We start from the raw sequence: 20,686 nt of genomic DNA on the forward strand, positions 1-20,686 counted from the left end.
CGGACAGAAATGCTTCTCACGGTATTTCAGCTTGCTGAAAATGTCTGCCAGACCCCCATCATCATCATAGCTTTGGAAAGTTTAGAGGATACAATTGCATAAAACCGTAGCTGGTGACGGGTGTTGCCAGCCTCAGCGAAAGCACAGAATGGTGGGTGAGTGGCCCCTTTAAGGGGAGTGTGGTCCACGGACCAGGTGTCCGGCTTGGAGCCAATCACACGGGAGCACACGAACTCCAACCAATGGGGAGTTTGGGCAGGGCTCTGTGAGCAGGACCCCGCTCAGTGTGGATCATTAGCCCAAGTGTGAAGTCCTGTTGTGGAGGATTTCTGTGCCTGTTATTGAACTATCAATAAAACTGCTTGTTTTCTACTGGAAGCCTCCAGTGTATGACTCGAACCATCACATTGACGATGAAATAAAAGTTTTCGATCGCAGCTGACAGTCATTGTGAATCAACGGGGGAAGGAAGGAACATTTCAGAAAGTAGAAAAGCTCCTGCAAGAGTCAGTATCATTTAAACGTGAGTGGAGATGCCGATCATTGGGAAACTAGACCCATTGACCAAGAGGTTGAGTGATGGGGTTAGTACATCGAACAGTTCTGTTTCTTCTTTACCACAAATGAGATCACAGGCGAGGACAAGCAGAAGGTGATACCTCTGACAGTTTGCAGGGCCCCAAGTATATAATTTGTTTCGGAATTTTACACCCCCGGAGGCACCCGACTGGAAAACGTTTGACCAGATAGTGAAATTGGTTAAAGAACATTTAAACACAATGCCCTCATTTATCCACCAACGTTATAAGTTGAGCTCTGCAGTGAGGGACCACGAAGAGTTTGTCTCGGTGTTCATAGCCTGGCTTCGCCAGCTTGCTGAGCACAGCCAGTTTGGGACCAGGCTTAGTGACATGTTGGGTGATCGGATGGTTAGCAGGGTCCATACCGTTAATATCCAGAAGAAGCTTCTGGCAGAGACCACAATTACATTGGAAAAAGCAATCTAGATAGATCATAGAACAAGAACATAGAACGTACAGTGCTGAAGGAGGCTATTCAGCCCATCGAGTCTGCACCGACCCACTTCCACCCTATCCCCCTCACCCAATAATCTCTCCTCACCCTTTTGGACACTAAGGGCAATTTAGCATGGCCAATTCACCTAATCTGCACATCTTTGGATTGTGGGAGGAAACCGGAGCACCCGGAGGAAACCCACACAGACACGGGGAGGACGTGCAGACTCCGCACAGCAGGGAATCGAACCTGGGACCCTGGCGCTGTGAAGCCACAGTGTTAACCACTATGCTGCCATGTTGCCCTGTAATGAAGTGCGCCGAAAAAGATGCCACTGAGCTTCAAACCGTGGCTGAAGGGGAGGTTAACCATATATGTGGGTCTGCGGCGGGATCAACTGACACAACAGACCAGGCGTGGTCCTCGGTACAGGACCGGAAACCAAGGAGTGAGAAGGAATCATGGGGTCAAACCAAATCCGAGGTGGACTATTATCATTGCGGGGTCCATCCCCAGGAGAGCTGCCACGTTCGGGGGTTTGTGTGCTTCCATTGCAGCTGAAGGGGGCACAGTCAAACTCGTTGCTGCATGAGGCAAAGTGCGCCAATGCAAAAACCACACGGCAGCAGCACCAGCTGCTCACGTTGCCACTAACATTTTGGAGAGGAGCTCTGAAGAAGAGCATGCAATGCGCTGATTTAATGAAGTCCAAGTGAATAAGATGGCTCCGATTGAAATTGTCTTAAGGGTGAACGGCAGGCCCCTTAAAATGGAAGTCGACACCGGGGTTTCAGTGACCGTCGTCAGTGAGTTGGCCTCCCAATATCTGCGTGCAGGGACACAGTCTTTCAGCTTGCCAAGCACTACAGCCAAGTTTTCAACATACACCAGGGAGATTTTGAAGATCCTTGGAATAGCCGAAACCTCAGTTGTCTACAGAGGGCAAGAGGCCAATCTGCCTTTGGTTGTCGTGGAAGGGCACAGGTCCAGTCTGTTGAAAAAAGTCTAGTTGCAGAAGATTAAACTCAACTGGGTAGAAAGCTTCAAAATATCTGACGGTGTCCTCTAAGATGCCTTAGGGAGGTATGAGGACGTCTTCCACAAAGAATTGGGTCGGATTAAGGGCGTAGAACCAAGATATATGTCAACACTGATTCGACTTCCACATTCTTCAGAGCACGACCGACCACTGCCATACGCATTACATCAGAAGGTGGAAGCAGAGCTAAAGAGGTTGGAGAAACTGGGTATATCCAAACCAGTGCAGTTTTCAGAGTGGGCGGCGCTAATTGCCCCTGTCCTGAAACCTGATTGGCCGATATGGATTTTTGAGGGCGATAAGTTGACAATAAATCAAGCTGCCCAGGTTGATGGGTATCAGCTTCCCCGAATTGAAGACCTCTATGCCAAGCTGGCAGGTGTGGGGGGGGGGGGGGGGGGGGGGGGGGGGCTTCACCGATACAAACCTGGACCTCAGTCACGTCTACCTGCAACTAGAGCTGGATTAAGAGTCTCGGAAGCTTGCTGCAATCAATGCCAACAAAGGCCTCTTCCAGTTTACCAGACTGCTGTTAGCCTGCGCTACCTTTCAGCAGACAATAGAAAGCCTGGTCCAGGCAATTCCCAAGGTGATGGTTTACCGTGATTTGGATTGGATTCGGGTTCATTGTCATGTGTGCCAAGATACAGAGAAAAGTATTGTTCTGCGTACAGTCCAGACAGATCGTTCCATACATGAAAAACATAGGACATACGATAATACACAATGTAAATACATGGAGACAGACAATGGCTGAAGCATACAGAGTGTAGTGCTCCTCAGTAGAGAAGATGTGTAGAGAGGTCAGTTCAGCCCATAAGAGGGTCATTCAGGAGTCTGGTAACAGCGGGGAAGAAGCTGTTTTTGAATCTGCTAGTGCATGTTCTCAGACCTTTGTACCTCCTGCCCAAGGAAAGAGGTTGGAAGAGAGAATAACCCGGGTGGGAGGGGCCTTTGATTATGCTGCCCGCTTTCCCAAGGCAGCGGGAGGTTTAGACAGAGTCAATGGATGGGAGGTGGGTTTGCGTGATGGACTAGGCTATGTTCATGACTCTCTGTAGTTTCTTACAGTTGCCATACCAGGCGGAGCAGTTGTTGAGCAGTTGCCATACCAGGCTGTGATGCAGCCAGATAGGATGCTTTCTGTGGTGCATCTGCAAAAATTGGTAACAGTGAATGTGGACACGCCAAATTTCCTTAGTTTCCTGAGGATGTATGGGCGGTGTTCTGCCGTCTTGGTCACAGTGTCGATGTGGGTGGACCAGGACAGATTGCTGGTGCTGTGCACACCGAGGAATTTGAAGCTGTCAACCATCTCCACCTCAGCCCTGTTGATGCAGACAGGGGTGTGTATGGCACTTTGCTTTTTGATGTCAATGACCAGCTCTTTAGTTTTGCTGACATTGAGGGAGAGATTGTTGTCGTTACACCACTCCACTAGGTTCTCTATCTTCCTCCTGTATTCTGACTCATCATTGTTCGAGATCCAACCCAGTACAGTCATGCCATCAGCAAACTTGTAGATAGAGTTGGAGCCACATTTTGCCACGCGGTCGTGTGTGTATAGGGAGTACAGTAGGGGGCTAAGTACACGGCCATGCCGAACCCCGGTATTGATGATATGCTAATCACTGACAGAATCCACGTTGCTTGCGCGGGCCCGTTTCTGGGCACGATGTTTTTGGTGCTGGTAGATGTTCAAGAGTTGGGGACAACTACTTTAGCAGCCATGGTAAATGACATGCGCCATGTTTGCCATTCATGGCCTTACTGAGTAAATTGTTTTGGACAATGGCACCTCCTTCACCGGTGATGATTACCAGTATTTAGTGAGAGTAAATGGCATGCGACACACAAAGATAACCGCCTGCCACCCAGCGTCAAACGGTCTGGCTGAAAGGGCCGATCAAACTTTCAAAAATGCCTTGAAAAATCAATCCGATAAACCACAGAGGTTGGCTAATGTTTTGTTATTTTACAACTCAACCCCTCAGTCAATCACGGGAGTCACACCATCAAGAGCGGTTGGTTGAGAATCCGATTGGATCTTGTATTTCCAAATTTGGCAGTCAGGGGGGAGGCACGTCAGGCCTCCCAGAAGAGTCAGTGGTCAGAGCAGGGAGGTGACTCAGTTCTGGTCCGAAATTTCACTGCCGGTTCATCTTCTTTGGAAAGACGGGTTGTGGTCCAGTTAGGGCCGGTGTTTTATGTGGTTGATGTTAACAGGAAGACCGTCAGAATGCACGTCGACCACCTGAGGGGTTGAGGGGTGGTGCCTCCCATTGTGGAGTCAACAAGTCCAGCGGTCATTGTGAATACTCCTGTAACCTGGTCCAGCCAATGGGAGCCACAATCTCCTGTTCCTGTTCAATCTGTTGCATCTGTCGAGGCCAGTGAGGCCAGTTCACCTGTCGTCGAGGATGACCCTCCTGACATGGCATCGACTGTGGACCACTTGATCATCCAAATGAGTGGCTGGGCTATGGTGGCCTGGGACAATTTGGAGGTCTCCGGTCTGATTGACTTTTTGGTGGACTCCCTTTCCTTGGTTGTCCCCGTTAAGCATTGTGACTTCTGTGCAATGTTTTGGGGTAGTGTGTTCAGGGACGTAGGTGGGGAGAGATGTGGTAGCATGGCCCTTTTATGGACCACATGACTGGCTCGGGGCCAATTGCGCTGGAGTGTGCAAACCCCGGCCAATGGGAAACATGTGCAGGGCCCTGGAAACAGGACCATGGACAGCGTAGACCAGGGAGCTGTTGCAAAGTGTTCTGTGTCTGTTTTGTAGTTGCCTTTTTAAATTGCCTTTCATCATTAAACCCTTTTGTTTACTCCTGGAAGCTCCATTGCGTGCATTGAGCCACCACAACAACATAATTTGAGGAATTTTGCACATTTTACCAAGTCATGCTGCATCTAAGAATTAACCCAGACACTAAACTGGTTCTAACTTCACATTTCTAAAAGAGGTAGTTAATGTGACGCCATGTGAAATATTCAGAATACAAAGGGTTAATGTCATATGATAATTAACCACTAGACAGAGCACTGGCGTCTGGGAGAAGGCTGGAGAGGAGCAGTGAGGGAGTGTAGAGTACAGTTATAGACAGTGTGTAGAGACTAGTGTTAGTGCAGTGTAGACTGTAGATTACTAGGTTATTGTTTACTACAGGAGTAATTGGTCAAGCTTTAATAAAGAAATAAATAATCTTTTATTGTCACAAGTAGGCTTACATTAACACTGCAAAGAAGTTACTGTGAAAAATCCCTAGTCGCCACATTCCGGCGCCTATGTGGGTACACTTAATAAGTAGTGTAAAAAAAAGTTAGCTTTGTTATTGAACTTAGCTTCTGTGGTGTTTGTGAACACTACAAGATCCATCCTGATAACAGAATTACAAAGAACACCACAGTTAAATCCATAAAATGCTGTCCAAATCAGCTAAGTAAAGATACATGCGCACTTAATATTCCATCCTTTGTTACCCCCAACACTTTGTGTACTTGAGGTCATTGCAAACTGTACTGCCCACACCCAGGCTCACACCAAATCCCACTCCCTCATCACCATTATCCACACTGACTTACATTGGAAGCTCGGCCCGTAACAAAGAAATATTGGAGTCCTCGCCCACGTTTTCAAACCCCATCATGTCCTCGTCCTTCCCTTTCTCTTCCTCTAACCCTCCCAAGATTTCCTCCAATTCTGGCATCTGGTGCATTCCCGATTTTAATTGCTCCATCATTTTGACAGCTGCACCATCACCTGCCCGGGCTCGACCCTCTGGAATTCCTTGCCTCTACCCCTCCTTCAGTCTCCCTCTGCCTCCTCCTACAAGATGTCCCTTAAAACCTGCCCCATTGACTGAGGTTTCAGTCGCTTGTCCTAATATCTCCTTAGGTACCTTAATGACAAACTGATAATGCTCCTGTCAAGCACCGCGGGACGTTTTACTGCATTCAAGGTCTGATAAAAATGCAAGTCCCTGTTATTTAAATCTTTCCTGACTTGTGACTTCCAGAACACGCACTGTTAAAATTAATTAATTTTCCTGATGATTGCAGAACTCAAGAAACATAAATCAATAAAAGAGCAGCATCTATAATACATCACAAAATATAAAATCTAATTCCTAGTCATTCCTCGCCACCCCCGTCATTTCCCACTTGATTTCTTCTCCACAGTCACTTGTGATTGCCTTTCTAGCTGTGCGTGCCAACTGCAGGGTTCTGGCTCCCCCACTGAATACGTAATTTCTATTTACAAAGTTCCCTCAGCAAAGATTAAAGAGTTCTTGCTTTATTTTGTTGTGTAGGCAATGCACAGCAAGGGCAAAAATCCAGTTATTTTCACTGCTCCTAAATGTGTTTTCCCTGGGGTGGTTTGCCAACAGCAATCTCCTATCCTTCTGATGCTGTGCAATTATTTGTGTTTGGAAAGTGCATTCTTTGTCTTGGCTTTTGCAACTCTGATTTCTTTGTGGTGGTAACCGTCTTCTGGACAAGGTACTTCCCAAATACTTATATTGTAATACCTGATCCAGCTCTTGATCATTTATTTTGACATCTACTTTCCCGCCATTATTTCTTCGAGGCTTCATAACTTTAGTTTTTTTTTTAAATTTTCATTTTCATTTCACCATTTTATTCATATGTATCGAGCAGCACGGTAGCACAAGTGGATAGCATTGTGGCTTCACAGCGCCAGGGTCCCAGGTTCAATTCCCTGCTGGGTCACTGTCTGTGCGGAGTCTGCACGTTCTCCCCGTGTCTGCGTGGGTTTCCTCCGAGCGCTCCGGTTTCCTCCCACAGTCCAAATACGTGCAGGTTAGGTGGATTGGCCGTGCTAAATTGTCCTTTGTGTCCGAAATATTAGGAAGAGTTATTGGGCTACGGTGTTAGGGTGGAAGTGAGGGCTTAAGTGGGTCGGTGCAGACTCGATGGGCCGAATGGCCTCCTGCTGCACTGTATGTTCTATGTTTTATCTGTGAATCTCCTGCTGTATAGGTACTGGGGCATAGTCATCCATCCATTCCTTTCACCAGTTTACCACCAACTTTGACACCTTTCGCCTAGTACTTATTTCATCATGGCTGCCGCGTAGATATTAAGGAGCAATGGTGAGACGAGACGGCCTTGTCTTATTCCGTGGGAAATTGTACCAGGTTCAATTTAAACACAAACTGTCCCCATTGTAGCAGGTTGTCCCATGTGCAGAGCTATGGGCGAAATTCTCCGTAATCGGCGCGATGTCTGCCGACCGGCGCCAAAAACGGCACGAATCAGTCCGGCATCGCGCCGCCCCAAAGGTGCGGAATCCTCCGCATCTTGACCGGCCGAGCCCTAATCTTGAGGGGCTAGGCCCACGCCGGACTGATTTGCGCCCCGCCAGCTGGCGGGAAAGGCCTTTGGTGCCCCGCCAGCTGGCGCGGAAATGGCATTGCCGGGCGGTGCATGCGCGGGAGTGTCAGTGGCCGCTCACGGCATCCCCGGGCATGCGCAGTGGAGGGAGTCTCTTCCGCCTCCGCCATGGTGGCGACCGTGGCGAAGGTGGAAGGAAAAGAGTGCGCCCACGGCACAGGCCCGCCTGCGGATCGGTGGGCCCCGATCGCGGGCCAGGCCACTATGGGGGCACCCCCCGGGGCCAGATCGCCCGCGCCCCCCTCAGGTCTCCTGAGCCCGCCCGCGCCGCCTTGTCCCGCCGGTAAGAGAGGTGGTTTAATCCACGCCGGTGGGACAGGCATTCTAGCAGCGGGACTTCGGCCCATCCGGGCCGGAGAATCGCCGGGGGGGGGCCACCAACCGGCGCGGCGCGATTCCCGCCCCTGCCGAATATCCGGTACCGGAGAATTCGGCAACCGGCGGGGGCGGGATTCACGCAAGCCCCCAGCGATTCTCCGACCCGGCGGGGGGTCGGAGACTCTCGCCCCATTTTTTTACCACTCCAACCAACTCTGACCACCTCCAGCACTCGAATTGCTTTGTGTCAGTTCACCTGCTCGGAAATCTTTTCATAATTCACAAAGTGTGTACACACTTCCAGCTGGTTTTCCCTGCTTCTTTTGCTCAACACTCTCTTCACTGCCAAACTCTCTCAAGTTTCAAGAAAGTACGACCAAGCTTGTGCGCTGGACATATTTAGGCCATCATTTAAATATGCCAGGATGGTTTGAGGACAGATTCCCCCACCTCCTGGTGTTCACCCACCCGCTGGCGTAATGGCCCCCACCACCAGAGGCCAGGCGTGAGGACCACTCCAGGGGTGGGGGCTCTGAGGACATTGAAGCCCCTGGGTGGTCGGGGACATGTCAAGTAGTGCTACATTGGCATCCTGGCAGTGCCAAGGGGGTGGGGCCTGAAAGGAGAATGGGTCTGAAAGTGGCAGGGTCAGAGAGGGGGCAGGGCCTGAAAGACGTGGGGCCTGAAAGGGGGAGTGGCGGGAAGCGGGAGCATGAAGGGAAGAAATTTGGGGGTCCAATATGGGGGTGGGGTGGAGGAACTGGTCGCGGAGATTGGGAGGAGGGACCTTAATGTAGACCACTGGGAGGGCACCGATGTCAACGATTCTTGGTGGAGGAAGAGGCGGTTGATGCCAGTGAGGAATAAGGTGGTGGTGGTGGTGCTGGTGGTGGTGGTGGGGGCGGGGGGTGGGGGTGGGGGGGGTGCTCTGAAGCCCAGATGCTGGCGATGTTGGTGTGAGACCCCAAACCCCCGATGCCGGTGACGGTGGTAGAGGGTGGGCTCTGAAGCCCCGATGCCTTTAAAAATGGCGCCTTCTCTCTCTGGAAGTCGGGCTTGCCCACATCATTCGGCCCTGCCCCTCCCAGGGCAGGTGCAAAACCTGCCCCCTCCAAATAATTTTCGAAGTGTGGGCGGATCGCGATCTGGATCGCGTTGATCAACCCGAGAAGAATCACACCACATTGCTCACCGGAAACCACATTTCTTTGAGAGAACAAGGTTGGACTACTCAAATTCTAAGGCATGAGAAATTACTGAAAGATGTGACTGAAGGAAGATGACACTGGATAACTTGAAATTGAAAATGGGAGGCAGCCTAGGCTAGTGAGTGGGTATTATGAGTGGCCCTTCTTCGCCTCGGTGGGCCACAAGATTGAAATGGGGCTGGTTCACTAACCCTGACCCCATAAATAAGATAAAATACATTTAACACACGCCGAATATTTCTTAACGAGTGACAGAAAATGTTTAGTCATTGATAGAACTATCATCAACTTCAAATGGTAAAAGCAAAAGAAATATTTGCACTTTGGACACAGAGGGAGCTCACGGCTCTCACAGTCAATGTTGTGGGCAATCGGCACGCACCTCACTTCACTCGCCCTTGCTGTACGTGTAAATCCCTTCAGTCGTACCGGTAGGAAAAAACACGACTCAGGTGGAAATCAGCAGAATGTATCAAACCTGCACACCAACACGATGTCTCGTGGGCCACACTGAGAACCCAGATGGTCCGCATGTGGCCCCCCCCCCCAGGCCGCTGATTGCCTACCACTGCCCTAGACAGATCACTACTGTTTAGTCTTCCTTAAGTAAACAGAATGAAGCAGCAGCAGGCATTGCAGACACTAACCTGGGACATTGCTGCATGTGTGCCAATGAGCTGCTCCGTTTCCCTCATACATCAAATGTACTTCATTGCCTAGGAAACATTTGAGAATACCCTTTCTAATCCTTTCCATCTTTCAAATAAATTAACTGGCTGAAGATCACAGGATATAGACAAGCCTGCCAGCACTGTGTGCCCAATCCTGGAACTGTTTGGAATAATTTGGGAACGCTGATTGGTGTTGAAGATGACTAAAGGAGTCTATAATGTTAAGAGAGAGAAACTATTCCCTCAAGTGCACGAGTCCAGGACCAGGGGACATAACCTTTAAATTAGAGCTTGAGAGTTTAGCAGTGATGTCAGGAGCCAGCACTTCACCCGAGTGCCGTGGAGTCAGTAAATAAATATCACAAACTAAATTCCTGAACTTACTCCGCAAGTCCTGGCCAATGGAACTGAATGTCAAGTCATTACACGATTGATCCTGAATGGGATCTCTGGAGATCGCATTGGAAACACGGTAGTGAGTTTTACTTGTTGAAAGCTGGCCGTTCCTTGTCATGATATGTGGGCACACACATAATGACATACAGACAAGCAGCTAATGGACACAGAGAACAGGACATGACCAATAAGCAGGCAGGGCACTCAGGCGTGGGATCTGACTATAAATGACATGAGGCACTCACACTCCGCCTCTTTCCACTGATGAACATCTAGAAAGTCAGTCAAGGGTGTTGTAACAATCTCACACCCCCACCACGTGGCTAAGAGCTAGTTTGGTTCAGTCAGACAAAGTAACCATACTTAAGTTAGCAGAGAGTCGAACTCACAGAGAACTGTGCTAACTGTGCTATTAGTTCAATAAACCTGATTGAACTAACTTCAAGGTCTGGAGTATCTTTTTAATCTAAGCTGCACCCAGTTGCAGCCAGTGTTATACCAGTGTACCTAACACGACATTCCTGACTCCATAAATGTGATCCGAGTTGCCCTCCATGCCCTTCCCCCACAATTGTCTGTCCCCAACTTTCCCACTGACTTGACTCCACAAAGGAGCCACCAGAATTTCCCCTCTCCCCTCGTCTATCAATCGTCATACATGCCTGTCGAGGAGATGTCCAATGTTGGTGCTCTTCACTTCTGTGTAAATCAAGCCTAAATCCCCATAATTGACATGGTGTCTCTGACCAGTGAAATTAGCACGTGTCTCCCTTAGCTCTTCCCACTGCCTGGCCAGTGTGTACCTCAAATAAACCTCACCCCACCCAATCTGCCCTCTAATTATTTTTTGTTGTACTTGGACTGTTTATTTCATGCATGGGACCTTTTAAGATTTTTTCAATGCCACCCCCCACATAATCTTCAAAGGGAGAGCATGTGAGTTGCCTGTGGCGACACCTTTTGGTTTTCTGTGCATCTTGAAAAGAAATATTTTCCCCACTGTCCCCACCGCAGTGTATTTACAAACTCTTCAATCAATCACCGAGTGCTGTTCAAATTCCCACCTTTCAAGACTAGCACCACTTTTTTTTCTGGGGATGTCCCTCCATTTAGGAGTGTACACCATTAAGATCACAAGGATATTCTAAAGTAAATCAATGAACAATGCCGTCTGCCTTTCAAAGACTTCTCCTGCTCTTCACATGCAGAACAGGGTGTGGCATTTAGATTTGAACAAATTAAAATATAGCAAATACTTGCCAATAACAGATCAATTTAATAGTAAGTTGCTATTAACTAACAGCGATTTAGTGTTAGGGCAGTGGTTAGCACTGCTGCCTCCCGGCGCCGAGGTCCCAGGTTCGATCCCGGCTCTGGGTCACTGTCCAGGTGGAGTTTGCACATTCTCTCCGTGTCTGAATGTGTTTCACCCCCACAACCCAAAGATGTGCAGGTTAGGTGGATTGGCCACGCTAAATTGCCCCTTAATTGGAAAAAAATGATTGGGCATTCTAAATTTTAAAGTATTAGTGATTTAGTGTCTAAGGTTCTACAAGGACCAAATAGATTTATTACAACCTTGAATAGCAGTAAGGTGGTTTCACACTCTTTGGAGGCTCATTTTTAATTGATCGATCTGTAAAGAATTAAATTATGATATCGGAAACAAGCAATCTTTAAGGGAGAAATATGCTTTGAGCGAAATTGCTTCTGATTGCTGAGCTACCGGATCAATTCTCAATGTGGGATACTAAATACCAACTGAATGTACCTCAACACCTTCCTGAAGGTCATTGTGGGGAACAGCATTCTATCTGAATGATGGAGATAATACACGCAGCAATTTTTTGGGGGAATGTGAGACACATACTTACGCACCTATCAGATTTCATTGATCTCTGCAGCATGACTTTATTGCCTCACTTGCATCTGTGATAGAAGTAGACTGGCAGTACACATAATATTCTGAGCAACTCCTCAACCTGTATTGATCTGTTGTGAACGTGGCAGTAATTACAACAGTGCTATTTATGCATGATAATTTTTTTTAACAGATCATTCTAATCTTTATATTTTGTGGCAAATAACCCAGTGATTATGGTCCAAAAGAAATCCTTTTACATCTTTGGAACACTGTCTCTTCACGTTTTTCTTTCTGACCTGAGAGCACTTTTTATTGGCAGCCTGGTAGTATAGTGGTTAGCACTATGGCCTCACAGCTCCAGGGACCCAGGTTCAATTCCCGGCTTGGGTCACTGTCTGTGCGGAGTCTGCACGTTCTCCCCGTGTCTGTGTGGATTTCCTCCAGGTGCTCCAGTTTCCTCCCACATGTCCCGAAAGATGTGCTATTGGGTAATTTGGACATTCTGAATTCTCCCTCTGTGTACCCGAACAGCCGGAATGTGGCGACGAGGGGTTTTTCACAGTAACGTCATTGTAGTGTTAATGTAAGCCTATTTGTGACAATAAAGTTTATAATTATTAACGAGGTTGGACCACTCCCGAAACTTTCACATACCTTTCCTCCACCAGGTGAACTATTTTCCTCTGGAATATTTAACTCCTTCCCCGATTAGGAAAGAAAGTTGTTTTAAAGGGATTGTGATTCCCTTGGTGAAAATTTGGGTGAAGTAGGTCAATGAGACTTGTTCTGACAGTGCATAAATCAAATTTAACCTCAACGAACTGCTTAGCAATTCTGTACGTTGACCTGCACTACATCTTCGTGCTTAAATGTGACAGCTGTATCCTGGTGGGAATGTTGGAAGTCACTTTCCCCACTTATTTAAGTGTGATCGACTGCAAAGCTGAGAAAGTAGTTTATAACTTAATCGCTGTACTGTACATACAATCATAAATACAATCAGTCGCAGCTTTATTCCCCTTGTGTAATGCTATGTTGAACATGCCGCTTATAATACAAATATTACAATATACTATTGTGGATAGAAGGGGAAGTAGCGGAACACCATCTTCAGAGACAGCTGAGGCCAGAAGTGGAGATAATATACTTCAGGCAGATTTTCCTGTCCTGAACCTTGGGCTGTTGAATCAGCGGTGCACAGAAAAGGCAGGAGAAACAGGCAAGAGCGAGACTAAACCCCTTCTGGAGGCTGTTACGACCCGGTTGGGGGTCATGGGCTGTGCTCTATATGATTTCCCCCCCCCTCATTACACTTCAGAGCATGAACTCCCCGCTAATTGGGGGCTGGGTTTCCCGTTAACAAGGGAGAACCTTTCAGTATAAACACCCTGACCAGGGTGCAGGTCGGGGCGGGTGAACCTTCGGGATGAGGATTGTGATTTTGTGTATACCATAGTAAACCTTTGTTAATTCCTACCCTACGGTGCGTTCCTGCATCTCTTCCATCAGATTCTACAGAAGCAATCCAATTTGCTCCCCATTCATTTGCGTACGGATGCACAGGGGTGGGGGGTGGGGTGGGAGTGTGGTTGTGGTAGGTGGGGAGGGTGGTTGAGGTTATAAGGGGGGGGCTGCTGCTTGATTTTCATGCAAACCTGCACTCCTCCCACCCAGTTATGCTTCATGACCTCCAGACGATTGAGTGCACGATCAGGGTGATCAGCTCCTGTAGCTCTGATGCTTGCATTATTTCACCTGATGGAAATAACGTGCAATTACCTCTTCTAGCATGAATGGAAACTGCAAAATTGCTTGAACACCGCTGGAAAAAGAGACATGTTGCCAAAGCTTTGTGTTTCACACTCATCAGGAAAAACATAATAATAGGCCAGATTCTCCAATCCCACGGCCAAGGTCTAGCACCGGCGTGAAAAGTGAAGTGAAGCACTCCGGCGTCAACGGTCCTCAATTGTCCCGTATGCTCCCCTTCCTAGGGGCTAGGTCGCCGCCGGAGTGCTCTCCGCAGCTCCAGCCGGCGCGGCACGGCCGGCGTGATTCTGGGCATGCACGTGGGTTCCCGTCACCGCGCTGGCCCCCCGGCAATATGGCGGGGCCCTACAGGGGCCCGGCGCGGGGGAACATAGGCCCCCCACGGAATCAGCCGCCCGCCGATCAGTAGGCCCCGATTGCGGGCCAGGCCACCGTGGAGGCCCTCCCCCTCCCGGGTCGGATCCCCCCCCCCCAAGATGGTCCCCGCACACAGAACCTTCAGGTCCCGCCGTGTGGGACCATACGTGACCCACGCCAGCGAGACTCGGCCGAACTCGGCGGCCACTCGGCGTGTCGGGGTCCCGGAGAATCACCGGGCCCGGGGGCACTTTCAACAGCCCCCGACCGGCGAGGCGGCGATCCCGCGGGCACCTGGGAATCGGCGCCGGAGAATCGGCCAGCCGTCGTCGGGGCGGCGCGATTCTTGCGCCCCCCCCGGAGATACTCTGACCTGCCGCGGGGTCGGAGAATCCCAGCCCTACGAATGCCAAATTTCAAACGCTAACAACAGTTTATACTACAAGAGAAAAGGGTGCTGATTGGCTGGCAGGTTGACTTTGATTGGCTGAGACACTGCCATGGTGAAAGCAATGGGGAACTTTAGTCCCTCTAAGCTCCCGGGTAATTGAATAAAGGTACAAGACTTCAATATAATCCTTCTATTCACACAGAAAATTGCTTGGTTCATTTTCTGCAAACTTCAACCAAAATATAAAATAGTTGTAATTCTGTTCTCTTTAAGTGGATGGTTCGGGAGTGTTGCAACCTGGGACACTTCATTGCACAACAGACTGGAAAATCCATCGGGCAATGCAATGAGACCTTGTCCCTATCCATAATAAAATGTGATAATTCAACCAGAGAGGTTGCAGCATGGGTTCATCAGATTGATACAAGGGTGACAAGGAGCGGTTGAATTGACTGGGGCTGTTTTCTTTTGAGTATCAAAGATTAATGGGGGAGGTGGTGGTTTTGGACATTCCTGCCTTCTGTGGTCCTCCAAAGGGACAGCACGGTAGCCTTGTGGATAGCACAATTGCTTCACAGCTCCAGGGTCCCAGGTTCGATTCCGGCTTGGGTCACTGTCTGTGCGGTGTCTGCAAATCCTCCCCGTGTGTGCGAGGGCTTCCTCCGGGTCCTCCGGTTTCCTCCCACAGTCCAAAGATGTGCAGGTTAGGTGGATTGGCCATGATAACTTTCCCTTAGTGTCCAAAATTGCCCTTAGTGTTGGGTGGGGTTACTGGGTTATGGGGATTGGATGGGGTTACTGGGTTATGGGGATAGGGTGGCGGTGTTGACCTTGGGTAGGGTGCTCTTTCCAAGTGCCGGTGCAGACTCGATGGGCCGAATGGCCTCCTTCTGCACTGTAAATTCTATGATAATCTATGATAAACGGAGAACCCCCGCCATGGGTTTCTCCGAGGACAACGGAGTAGATTTAATGGGAAATCCCGTTGACGGTAGGGAGATCTTCTGGTCAGCCAAAGGTGGGCTGCCTCAACCACCAAGAAACATCCCGCGGGGAGGGGCGGGTGCAGAAAATTCCCCCCCTAAATGTTGATTGACTTGATGTGTTTAAGATGATTCATGAATTTGTTAGGCGAAGGGAAAGAAAACCAATTTCCTCAGGTGACGAGGTGGGAGAGGGATACAATCTAGAACAAGGGGCCATAAACTAAAAGTTAGTGCCAAGCCATTCAGAAGTGGTATTGGGAAGTACGTCTTCACACAAACAGTAGCGAAAATCTGGACTTTGCTTTCCCACGTCGAAACTGGGGCTCAACGGAAAGTTTTAAAACTGAGTTTATTATTTTTTGTTAAATAAGGGTTCGTGAACAAAATGGAGATAACATAGAGATCCGCTTTGATCTAATTAAATGGTTGATGTACTACGAACATATAAATTAGGAGCAGGGGTAAGCCACTCGGCCCCTCGAGCCTGCTGTGCCATTCAATAAGATCATGGCTGACCAGCTTGTAACCTCAACCCCACATTCCGGCCTACCTCCGATAGCCTGGACATAGTGCTCCAGACGTGGTGTCATGGTCTGCTCCTGTTCTAAGTTCCTACCTTCTCCGCCAGGGAATGATGAGGACGGACAACACTTGACGAGGACTTGAAAAGATAACTGAAGACTGTAAGTTAATGTCACGTGGGTGTTGCAGAATACCCGGGTGGTGTAACGAAGTGGAGAGAGGGGAACACGGGCTTGTGCAAACAACCTTTCACCTGTTGGGAATCTTTTCTTTCATTGTATTTCATAGAACTTCCAGCTTTGTGTTTTCCTGGAGAAAATGATGGGCATTGAAAAGGTGAAGAATGGTGAGCTGCTCCAATCCTATTGAATCAATAATGATTCAATCAGTGTGTCAATGGCAGAAAACTCCAAGCAAATCTGCTGTAAAATCAGACTAGCCAGAGGAAAAAATAATAATCTTACTGTAAATTAGTACTTGTAATATGCGGACAAATTAAAAACAAAACCAGTGTGTAAGATATAAGTTGTAATCATTTATGTTTTACTTTGTGCACCATCTGATGTCAAACATACTGATCAAATTGCACTTAACCTTGTTTGCACTGGAACACCACTTTTTCAGTAAATCTCCTTTCTAACCCACATTTGATTCTACCCAGTTTTTCTCTTTCTTGTTCTCCTGGTCCTCATTACTTCAGTTACTGTCTTCTATTGTGTCCATTTATCAAGTAAAAATTCAACATATCTTTTGAAGGGTTTGTGGGGATAGTTTAAACGTCACAGAACTTCGCTCAATAAGTGCCCCACATGATGGACCATGAATTTAACACGGCAGGACTGAAACAGAGTCCCGCGTCGAGCGTGTTTATCCGGATGTTCCCCGGCTCTGGCAGCGCTGAGAATGACCCCGCTATTAAACGGGGTCATTTCTGGGCCTCGGCGAGGAACGCCCTGCTGAGGCCGCACTTAGTCCCGTTTCCTTCGCTAATGAGCTCCGCTCGGCAGTGTGTCATCCTGATCTCCAGACCCCACACCGCGTCCTCCAGAATCCCCCAATGCCCCAATAAGGGGGGTCATCGAGCCAACTGCACCCCACCTCATACGAGCAGGGCACTCCCGGCCCCGATGCCACCTGGGCACCGCCAGCCTGGCACCCTGACAGTGGCCCTGACAGGTTGGCAATGCCACCTGAGCACCCTGGCACTTCCAGGATGGCACCTGAGTGACACTGCCAAGGTGCCCAGGTGACACTGCCGGAGTGCCTCGGGAGGCACTGGCAGCGAGGCACAGTGCATGGGTGGCATCGGGATGCCAGGGTACCACCCTTCCCAGAGCCCGACCACCCAGGGGACCCCAATCGCCTGGGAGACTCTCCCAAGTGACGGCATGCCTGGTCCACGCTTGTGGAAACCGGTGCTAAACGGCGCTACTTGGGGTCTCCGATGTGAGGCCTTTAGGTCCCGGGTATTGGGCTAGATCTGGCGCAGGGATTTTCAAGTGGGACTAACTGCTCACTTGAATATACAGACCTGGGTCCTGACCTCTTTGGGCGGAATCCAGATAGCTCCCCCCACCCTCCCCCCAACCCTTCTCTCCCACCCCACCCCCAATTAGACCTCTCGAGACGTGACAAGACCGGTAAATCTCTGGCCTCATCGCCTCCCAAGTGGGTTGCGGCAAAGCCGGCAGATCACGCCCAGAATCTTCGTACCACGCTAAGGACCGCTTAAATCAAGAAAGAGAAAACATCACATTAACACTGCCAAGGGATGCCTCATCAAAACAAACATCGAGCTGAGGAACGTATCACGGTGCAGTACGATGTTGTTGTCCTTTATGCTCATATGTTCATCGGAAAACATTGGGGTAAATGGGAGCATGGATCAGAAGATTTGCCTCACTGACTGACCTGTGAGAGCAATTTGCAATCAGTGTTCCTCGTTGGTGAGAATTGGTGCTGGGTATAGACTCCCCCCAATTTAATTCACAGAGAATAACTTAATGCCTTCTGGTAGATGATAGGAAATTAATACTACTTTTGAACTGCAGGCTTAATTTTATTTGAATATCTGGGTCTGCCAGTGCCATGGAATCAGCCCAATTTACCCAGTTAAGTACAGTTCTGTCAGCAAAAGAGGAAACAATGCAGGATTACACACACAAATCCGACAGCAGAGAAGGAGGCCATTCAGTACTTTGTGCTGAGTTTTTGAAAGAGCTCTGCAATTAGTCCCGCTTCCTAGTTCGTTCCCCATATCTCTGGGGCAGTTTTTCAGACATAGCGATCATAATTTTCATTTTATTGTTATTTAATGCATCCTCGTGGCTCCATATGGATCAACAAGAGAATACTTGAAGTTAGAGAAATGCTGGGCAATGGCATTTAACATTCTCAGCCAGGGACTGTCTATATTCACTATCACTGGCAGGGCTATTTCCGAGGAAGCCTCGGATAAGCAGCTCTTGGGAGGGAAGATTTATGAGAATAGTTGCAGGAATGAAGGACTTCAGTTCCATGGATAGATTGAAGAAGTTGGCGTTGTTCTCCTCAGAGAAGAGAAGGTTGAGGAGATTTGATAGAGGTTTTCAAAACTATCAGGGATATGGGCAGAGTGGACAGAGAGAAATGGCAAAGTGTTCCCATTGGCAGAAGGATCGAGGACCTTGAGTTAAGGCAACTGGCAAAAGGACCAAAGACATCGGACGTCATTCTCCGACCCCCCGCCGGGTCGGAGAATGGCCGTTAGCCGCCGTGAATCCCGCCCCGCCCCCGCCGAATTCTCCGATACCGGAGATTGGGCGGGGGCGGGAATCAGGCCGCGCCGGGTGGCGGGACCCCCCGCTCAATTCTCCGGCCCGGATGGGCCGAAGTCCCGCCCAGAAATTGCCTGTCCCGCCGGCGTAAATCAAAGCTGGTATTTACCGGCGGGACCAGGCGGCGTGGGCGGGCTCCGGGGTCCTGGGGGGGGCGCGGGGCGATCTGCCCCCGGGGGGTGCCCCCACGGTGGCCTGGCCCGCGATCGGGGCCCACCAATCCGCGGGCGGGCCTGTGCCGTGGGGGCACTCTTTCCCTTCCGCCTCCGCCACGGCCTCCACCATGACGGAGGCGGAAGAGACTCTCCCCACTGCGCATGCGCGGGAAACTGTCGGCGGCCGCTGACGCTCCCGCGCATGCGCCGCATTTCCGCGCCTGCTGGCGGGGCAACAAATGCCATTTCCGCCAGCTGGCGGGGCAACAAACGCCATTTCCGCCAGCTGGCGGGGCGGAAATCCCTCCGCCGCCGGCCTAGCCCCTCAATGTTGGGGCTCGGCCTCCAAAGATGCGGAGCATTCCGCACCTTTGGGCCGGCGCGATGCCCGTCTGATTGGCGCCGTTTTTGGCGCCAGTCGGCGGACATCGCGCCGTTGGGGGAGAATTTCACCCATCATAAGGGAAAAAACCTTTTACATCGCTATGGGTTACGCTCTGTGACACACTGCCTGACTGTGTGGTGGAGGCATTTGAGCAAATTGGATAAGCCCCTGAGGGGGACACAGTTGTGGGGCTAGCTAAATTGCTCTTGCAAGGAGATGGATCAAGCTGAACGGGGTCAAATAGCCAACCTCCTTTATGTAGTCATTCCATAATTATCTTGGCTGGTCCAGTGGTAGAGATGTCTCATTTATATTCTAACATTTCTCCTAATATCTTACTTGCTGCCAGTAGCAGTACGTTAATTGAATGGCTGTGGAATTTGGCTCAGCTGTAGTTCAGTAGCTATGTTTCTTTATCCACCTCGAATTCAGAATATCGCAGGTTCAAGCCCAGAGCAGAACTTGAGTCCTGCATGTTGCCGGGGATGGGCCGTTTAACTCAGTGTCCCATCACACAGATGGGCACTTCTCAAAGACAACTTGGTCTGCTCAATACATAAACCTTAACCAATATCAAAGAACAAAGTAACAAAGAAAAGTACAGCACAGGAACAGGCCCTTCGGCCCTCCAAGCCTGTGCCGACCATGCTGCCCGTCTAAACTAAAATCTTCTACACTTCCTGGGTCCGTATCCCTCTATTCCCATCCTATTCTTGTATTTGTCAAGATGCCCCTTAAATGTCACAATCGGCCCTGCTTCCACCACCTCCTCCGGCAGCGAGTTCCAGGCACCCACTACCCTCTGTGTAAAAAAACTTGCCTCATACATCTCCTCTAAACCTTGCCCCTCGCACCTTAAACCTATGCCCCCTAGTAATTGACCTCTCTACCCTGGGAAAAAGCCTCTGACTATCCACTCTGTCTATGCCCCTCATAATTTTGTAGACCTCTATCAGGTCGCCCCTCAACCTCCGTCGTTCCAGTGAGAACAAACCAAGTTTATTCAACCGCTCCTCATAGCTAATGCCCTCCATACCAGGCAACATTCTGCTAAATCTCTTCTGCACCCTCTCTAAAGCCTCCACATCCTTCTGGTAGTGTGGCGACCAGAATTGAACAGTATACTCCAAGTGTGGCCTAACTAAGGTTCTATACAGCTGCAACATGACTTGCCAATTCTTATACTCAATGTCCCGGCCAATGAAGGCAAGCATGCCGTATGCCTTCTTGACTAACTTCTCCACCTGTGTTGCCCCTTTCATCATTAAAGAGATGATCTGTTCATTGCTGTTTGTGGGGCCTTGCTGTGTGAAAATGAATTGCCTGGTTTGCCCACAAGACAATACTGACTCAGGCCGGAATTTTCCTGT

At 49.4% G+C, this 20,686-nt stretch overlaps 1 protein-coding gene across 1 annotated transcript in view; it reads right to left on the reverse strand.

Moving 5' to 3' along the window:
- LOC140391537 (kelch-like protein 1) overlaps positions 1-20,686 on the reverse strand; it is a 428,416-nt gene that overhangs the window by 109,889 nt on the left and 297,841 nt on the right. The window lies entirely within an intron of this gene.

This window comes from Scyliorhinus torazame, chromosome 15 (assembly GCF_047496885.1).
Source record: "Scyliorhinus torazame isolate Kashiwa2021f chromosome 15, sScyTor2.1, whole genome shotgun sequence".
Taxonomy (NCBI): Eukaryota; Metazoa; Chordata; class Chondrichthyes; order Carcharhiniformes; family Scyliorhinidae; genus Scyliorhinus; species Scyliorhinus torazame.